This window comes from Zingiber officinale, chromosome 1B (genome assembly GCF_018446385.1).
Source record: "Zingiber officinale cultivar Zhangliang chromosome 1B, Zo_v1.1, whole genome shotgun sequence".
NCBI classification, from domain to species: Eukaryota; Viridiplantae; Streptophyta; class Magnoliopsida; order Zingiberales; family Zingiberaceae; genus Zingiber; species Zingiber officinale.
In genome coordinates, this window is record NC_055986.1 from 110281379 (window position 1) to 110290162 (window position 8784).

Sequence of the window (8784 nt, forward strand, 5' to 3'; positions counted from 1 at the left end):
CTTAAAAAAATTTCTAAGAATTTTTTTTCTAAGTTAAGGATACTGTAAAATATTTAAGTAACTATTAAAGTATTATTTTATAATTAAATACTTTATCAGTTAGTCAATTAAATGTTTTATTTCAATACTTAGTTTCTAGGCTGTGCAAGACACTAGGTCTTCCTGGTTATTGGAGCAACAACCACTTTCTAGACAAAACCTCATAAGAAAATTTAAACGTTTAATGTACTCTCTGAAAGCCCTAAATCCAATTTAATTAAGACAAGTCTTTGGAATATATTTCTGAGAAATTTTCCTAATTTATCTTTTGTGATATTTAAAATACCAGTTCAAATTATATCTTCTAATACTTGTACTATATGTGCATGTATGATTTTTCAAGTTTTTTTATTTCTTTTAGTAAATTATCATTTTCTAGCTTTAATTTATCAAAATCTTCTAATGGACAAGATTTTGTTAGAATTATTTTTAATTCTTTAATTTTTTTTTTCTAATTTGCAACAATCTTTTGATAATAATTTAACGAATTTAAATATTTTATCGGGAGGAAGAGATCGTACTTGACTTACCTTGTCGATCTCGTTGTCCGTGGCTTCCCCTGAACTGCTGCTTTCTTCCGATGTTGCTCCCCCTTCATCGATGCTCTCGATGCTCATTTCGGAAGAGCTTTCTTCGTGTTCGTCTTGGTGACTTGCCATCAACGCAAGCCCAGAGAAAGCCTTAACTTCCGATTCGAATGACGTTTCATCCCACGTCGCCTTTAAAGTCTTGTACTTGTTCATTTAGACAAGCTTCTTTCCTTTGTCCTTATCCTTGTTCCTTAACTTAGGGTAGTTGTCCTTAACATGCCCTTCTTCATTGCAGTGGTAGCATCTGATTGCCCTTTTCTTTCTACCGTGTGGATGATTAGTTTTTTCTTGATTTAAATAACTTTTTAAAATGCCTTACCATTATTACCATTTCATCGTCGTCGAGAGAGGATTATGACTCATGTTCATCTCTCGTTGCCTTGAAGGCGATATTGTGCTTTAGCTCCTTCATACCTGCACATCTCGATTCATGCACTTCAAAAGTTGAAAATAATTCTTCTAAGGTAATAAATTCTAAGTCCTTAGAGATATAGAAGACATCTACTAGTGATGCCCATTTTGTATTTATAGGGAATGCATTAAGAGCCTATCTTAGCGAATCTTGGTTGCTTACATTTTCTCCGAGATTCGAAAGTCCGGTGATAAGCTCCTTAATCCTCGAGTGAAGTTGTGCAATCATTTCGTCTTCTTCAAATCGTAGGTTGGTGAGTTGGTTGCGAAGTAAGTCCCGTCTCGTGAGCTTGGCTTCAGGTGTTCCTTCGTGTAGCTCAAGGAACTTCTCCCAAAGCTCCTTTACTGAGTTGTAGGTATCGATCCGGTTGACTTCTTGTGATGGAAGGACGCTCAGCAGATGGAACTCTGCTTTTCAGTTTGCCACATAGTCGACCTACTTCTTCTTCATCCACTGGTATTCTTCCTTACCCTCGGGTGCTACAAAACCGAATTTCATTATTAAAAGTAATTAAAAGTCAGTTTTAAAGAATACTTGCATTCGCTTTTTCCAGCTGGCGAACTCCCCCTCGAATTTCGGTGAGTATATGCTCGGTCCGACCATTGATTCAGTGCTTCGATCGGTAGTTAGTCCTCCTGAATTATCCTGGCTCTGATACCACTTGCTAAGACTGTTGGCCGGCTAGAAGGGGGTTGAATAACCCTGCACAAAAACAAAAGACAAACTCTTCTCGGACTTAAGAGAACACTTGCATAAAACAATTAAACCGAAAAAGCAGAGGCTCAAAGGATTTACTTGGTTACAACCGGGGAGGTTGTTAATCCAAGGAATAGAGTATCACTAATTTCTCGTTTAGGTGGAGAAGCCTTTTTACATCAGTGTAAACACAGAAAATGAGAAGCTAAATGAAAACTAAGGTGTGTACAAGTGTTGATGCAAGAATGCTTGTTCTCCTTTAGCTTCTGGACCAAGATGGTATTTATAGACTTAGTTGAGGCTCCTGGAAGGGTTCTAGGTGCCTGGAGTGGGATAGAATTCTATCCCCGACGCGTCGGTCAAAGTCCACGTCGATGATGATAAATTTTGGGTTTCGGGCGCCCAGACTCACAAAGTCAACATGGTTGGCTTTTTTAGTCTAGGCCCTCTGCTCTGGCTCTGCTCGCCTCAGTCCAGGTCTTCCACTCCGGCTCCGCTCACTTGGGTGATTTCGGCTATCCGGAATAGGGCTCACCCGAAACCAACTTCCGGTCTTCTCGAGTAACCTTCCGCTCCAGCTTCTCGTCCCTCGGAAACGTCGCGCGCCTCCTTCTCGTCCGCCCGCGTACTCTTCCGTGGCACCTCGTCCCTCAGACGCAATGAGCCTGTCGACTCTCTTCTGTGTCGTCCTTCTCACTAGCTGCGTCTTTTGCTCGACTTCCTGTGCTCTTAAGTTCCTACACACTTAGACACAAGGTTAAACATAACAGGACATAACTTAACTTGTTTGATCATATCAAAACAACCTTGAGGTACCAACATATACCTCCTCCAAAATTCAGGATAATTTATATTAAAATCTAGTATATTTTGTAACCAATTGTGCACTATCTATAATAATTTGATCAATAACCTAGGGCACTATTGCTCAAAATATTTTTAAGAGACATCATTGATCATAATGGTGTATAATGGTCAATGATGACATTATTAATTAGGTACGAATGATCGGTACAAAAATTCCAATATAAAGTATAACTTCTTCTAAATTTAGCACAATTATAAATAAATCTCGTATAATTTCTATCAAAATGAGCACTATCTATAATAGGACTATCAAAACTTGTTAGAGCTATGAGACAAAATATATGTACAAAAATTCCAAAATCAGGTATACTTCTCTCTAAATTCAGTACAATTTTTACTAAATCTAGTATAATTCCTATCAAAATAAGCACTTTTATTAGAGTCATGTGACAAAATATAGGTACAAAAAGTCCAAAATCAAGTATACTTCCCTTTAAATCCAGCACAATATTTACTGAATCTAGTATAATTCATATCGAAATGAGCACTATCTACAATAGGACTATTAAAACTTGTTAGAGCCATGTGACCAAATATAGGTACAAAAATTCAAAAATCAAGTATAATTCCCTTTAAATCTAGCATAATATTTACTAAATCTAGTATAATTCCTATCAAAATGAGCACTATTTACAATAGAACTATCAAAATTTGTTAGAGCAATGTGCAAAATATAGGTACAAAAAGTTTAAAATCAGGTATACTGTTAGAGTGTATACTAAAAGCCTAGCTTTTGGTATAAACATTTATCTAGTTATAAGAATTACATTGGTCAAGTGTCTATATTTATATATACCAAATGTAGATGTTCAATTAATTTATATTGTAGATAACATAGTGTGTGGTGTCACACACAGAAGATCGTGTTATTGGTTCTTTATAAATTATAAACAGTAGCTCACGACCAAGATGGAAAGGAACAAATCATTGGAAGGTCGCAGTGTAATTAGGTATTAATTTATCTTAACTATATAATTACACTAGTACACTTAGAGTGTATTGAGTAGGACCATTAGAGGTCGTTTCTTTTTATACTGACTTTATAAAAGAACAAAGACCTCAGTTATTATGGAAGTGTGTGCTCTTAATTCTAATATAATAACAAGCACATATATTTAATATTTATTTCTTTGACTTATCAAAGGGTGAGATTTAGCTCGATAAATCAAAATATCCGATAAGTTGGGAAATGATGTTACTTATAGTGTGACTTGTTGATTATAGAAGGAAACTGTGTCCTAATAATCTAGGTTGATGATGTCCCCAAGAGGAGTTCATAAAGATTGTCATGTTAAACCCTGCAGGTGGATTTAGTCCGACATGACGATAAGGTTGAGTGGTACTACTCTTGGACTAAGATATTAATTAAATGAGTTGCCAGTAACTCACTTAATTAGTGGACATTCGACATCTTAAACACAGGGAGACTAACACATTCATAATAAGAAGGAGCCCAAAAATGTAATTTGGGGTTGGTGTGGTAGTTCAATAATAATTCTTTAGTGGTATGAATTATTATTGATGAAGTTAAGTTGTGTGTTCGGGGCGAACACGGGAAGCTTAATTTCATCGGGAGACCAAAACCAATTCCTCCTCTCGTCCCTATCGTAGCCTCTTGTATATAGAGATTTATACCCACCACATACCCACCTTCTTACCCATTGTAACGACCCGACCCTCTTGGCCCATTTGGCGGCCCATTTGGCGACCCTCGGGTCGTCGACCGTCGGCCCTTATGTCGTCGGCCCATTTGGCGACCTCTCATGTCGTCGACCGACGACCCTTGGCCGTGTCGTTACTCACTAGGACTTTCCACCCCTGGCCAGTGGATTTTTGCCTCCCCCAGGATTCGAACTCTAAACCTCCAGGCTTAAGTATTAGAGTTCGAATCCTGGGGGAGGCAAAAATCCACTGGCCAGGGGTGGAAAGTCCTAGTGAGTAACGACACGGCCAAGGGTCGTCGGTCGACGACATGAGAGGTCGCCAAATGGGCCGACGACATAAGGGCCGACGGTCGACGACATGAGAGGTCACCAAATGGGCCGCCAAATGGGCCAAGAGGGTTGGGTCGTTACACCCATCCTGATGGGGCCGGCCAAGCTAGCTTGGAACACAAGTTAGGGCCGACCAAGACCAAGTGGATGAGCCAAGTTGGTGGCCGGCCAAAGCTTGGGTCCCAAGCTTAGGTGGTCGGCCACTAGAATATTAAAAAAGATTTTTATTAAATTATTTCTTATGTGGATATCATGGTTTTAAAAGAGAGTTTAAAATTTAAATTTTCCCTTTTATAGCTTTCTACAAAAGATTAAGAAAAGATTTGAAATATTTCCTTATTTGTAGATTGAAAGGAGATTTTAATTTTGAGAAAACTTTCCTTTTTAACCATGATCATAATTTAAAAGAGAGTTTTAAAAATTAAATATTCTCTTTTATTAGTTTCTACAAAAGATTAAGAAAAGATTTGATATCTTTCCTTATTTGTAGATTGAAAAGAGATTTTAATTTTTAGAGATAACTTTCCTTTTTGGAAATTATCCATATGTTTAAAAGAAAGATTTTAATTTATAAAATTTCTTTTTTACTAACCAATCATGAAGGGATTAAAATTATTGGAGAAATTTTTTATAAATTTCCGGAAGCAAATAAGGAAGTTTTAATTTGTGTTTAAAATTTTATTTGCTTGGAGATTTGAATGTGGTCTGCCATTGAAATTGAAAAAAGGAATTTAATTTTAATTAATTAAAATTTTCCTTTTCATGGAAAAAGAATTAAGGAAGTTTTTATTTAAATTTCCTTATTTGCTAAGACCAAGAATTATAAAAGAGGGGGTAGAGGTGCCTTCAAAGCGGACAACTCTATTATTTTTCTTCCTCTCTTTTCTTCCTTGGTGGTGGCCGACCATATTGGTTTTCTCTTCTTCCTTTTCTTTCTTCTTCATTGGCCGAACCTCATCATCTCATGGAGCTTGAAGGTGGACGGATTCTAGCTTGGAGAAGAAGGAGAGAAAGGAAGCATCCCTTGGAGCTTGGTGGTGGTGGCCGGACCTCTACTTCTCTTGGAGAATTATGGTGGTCGAATCTAGCATGGAGAAGAAGGAGCTTGGTGGTTCTCGTCTCGGAAGATCGTTGCCCACACAACGTCTGAGATTAGAAGAGGAATATGGTAGAAGATCAAGAGGTTATTTTGCTTACAAAGAAAGGTATAACTAGTAATTGTTTTCTGCATCATACTAGTTTTTTTTGTATAGTTATTTATGGAAATACCAAACACAAGAGGCATATGATTCTAGAGTTTTTGAAATAGTTTTTTTTGAGTTTGTGTTTTCTTCTTTTTCAAATTTGTGATTCGATTGTTCTTGTTGGTTAACCTAGAGTTATTTAAGGAAATAAATATTAGCTTTCCTTAAAAGGCTTTGCCTAGGCGGTGGTGGTTGCTCCCATATCCAAGAAGGCCATGTGCCTCACCATACAGTCCTGGAAGCCAATTTTGGAAATTAATATTTATGAAATTAATAACTTAGGTAGATTTGAATCAATAGTGTTAAGTTCCGCTTGCGATTCAAATCTAAACCATTAAGAATAGATAAGTTAAATTTGGAATCAATGATGTTAAGTTCCGTCTGCGATTCCTAATTTAACTTCTAAAGAACACAATAGGTTATTTAAGGAAAAGTTCGACACTTGTACAAAAATTTTTGTACAGTGGAACCGGTACGATTTTCTTAGGACTAACCAACAATTGGTATCAGAGCTAGGGTTTGCCTCTGTGTGTTTGGTTTTCAAATAGGTTATGCACATGTCATACATAATTTAGGGAGGATAATAGTAGGATGTGCTAACTTTGTGGTTACAGGCTCCAACTATTATGACATATTTTTATTGTGTGTGAATGGACCCTTGGACATGTCAAGGGCATTTAATTATGTGTGCATGATTGTAAAATTAAATACAGCAGGAGCTGTATTAGTTATTAGGATTTTACATTTTTTTGTTCGATCTAGAATATATGTACATTCCTTTACGGAATATATGATCGATGTATGTTGATCCGGCGGTAAGAATGGGGGGCCCACCTTCTGAAGGGTCCCAACCTAAGGACGGATGGAGGGCTGGCCAAGCGGGTAATGGTCCGAGCGGAGCTAGAGATAACCCATCCATGGGCTTGGTTTTCCGACGCCAAGGCAGGAAGATCGAAGGGCCGAGCGGAAGTCCGCTCGGCTGGGACCGAAGGGCCGATCGGGTGGTCCGTTCGGCCAGGATAAGGGCGAGGGTACAAAGGTGGCCGAGCGGCCTATGCGCTCGGCTCGGGTTATGGGATATCAGCAGAAGCATGTCTGATGATTAGGCCGTACACAAGATCACACGATGGAGGATCTTGCCGTCACATCATGGGAAGGTTGATACAGTAGCAGTATGACCTCATGGACGTCTTCCTGACAGATCCATATCTGGGCATGGCCCTTCTGACAGACCCATACCTGGGCATGGTCAAAGGCAGGTGGTTGCTTTGACTGGTGCGCCCAGGCTTCTTCGAGAGGTCTATATAAGGCCTCCATTTCTTCACCGGAGGTATGAAGAAAGTCTTCATCTTGAGGCCACCTATTCTTGATTCCTCGCCTGACTTGAGCGTCGGAGAGCCGTCGCCGGGACACCCCTCCCGGCTCGGTTTTGCTGCAGGTTCGCCGGATCGCTCGAGGATTCAGCAGGGAGCGCCACGTGCCCAGTGTCCGTTGACTCCTGGTTTGGACAGGATCAAATTGGCGCCGTCTGTGGGAACGCTCCTGCATCCGACTGGAAACAATGGATGAGGCTGGACGACAACACACGGTGGTTTCGACGGAAGAACTCGAAGCTCTGGTCGAGATAAGGGCCGCCAAACTTGTGGAACAAAAATAGAAAGCAGCAGCCGAGCGGCCTGAGCAACAAGCAACATCTGCGTCAGGTGGCCGAGCGGAAGCACCTCCAGCCACCGTCGCATTCCATCGAGCCTTGTTTCGCACCCCTGAAGCCGTACCAGCTCGAAGAGATAGGGGATCTTCTTCAGACGAGATGCCAAGGCGGGATGACAGAAAAGGGAAAGCTCCCCGGGCGGACTCATCTCCCGAGCGGATCAATCGCCAATTCTCGGAGGCTATTCTACGAGACCCTCTACCCAAGCACTACGTGCCTCCGACGATCGGCGAGTACAAAGGAACAACGGACCCGGATGATCATCTGGGTAAGTTTGATAACACAGCTACACTCCATCAATATACAGATGGAGTAAAGTGCCGCGTCTTCCTTACAACTCTCTCGGGATCGGCTCAACGGTGGTTTCGGAGGCTGCCGGACGGATCCATCACTAGCTTCAAGGACTCCCGAACGGTCTTCCTCCACCACTTCGCTAGCAGTCGGCGTTATCAGAAGACAAGTGTCAGCTTGTTTGCCATCAAGCAAGAGTCGAGAGAATCGCTTCGAGCTTACATCCAGCGATTCAACCAAGTGGCGATGGATATCCCAACGGCCACATCGGAGACGATGATGAATGCCTTCACGCAGGACCTTGTGGATGGGGACTTCTTCCGGTCGCTCATCCGAAAGCCGCCTCGAGATTATGATCATATGCTACATCGGGCCAACGAATACATAAACGTGGAAGAAGCGCAAGCCGCCCGGAAAAAGGAAACTCCTACCGAGCGGGCACCTATTCATGCCGAGCGGAAACAGCACGCCGCTCAGCAGCCACCTAGAGGACCGAGGGCCGAAGCAATCTGATCCCCCCACGCCAGGTCGCACGTACAAGAAGTGGCTGCCGCTCGGCCCAAGCCAAAAAAGAGGTGGACCCCTATGTTCTGCTCCTTCCACCAGACGGATACGCACAACACGAAGGATTGTCGAAGTCTTCCTTTCGTGGCCAATCGCATTCCCAGGAATGCCGAACGACGGTCTCCTCCCATCGGCAGGAGACCAAGGACCCATGAAGCTGACCGGACCCGCACCGAAAGGCGACATCAACAGACACCCGATCGGCACCGATCCCCAAGGCAGGAGAATCGCCGAGCGTCAAGAGAACGATCCCGGCCGTCCGCGCGGGAAGAGGAAAATAGAAGCAATACTTCCCGAGGCGAGATCAACGTTATTGCTGGTGGGCCGACCGGAGGAGACTCCAACCGAGCCAGAAAGGCGGGCGTCCGGCAGCTCC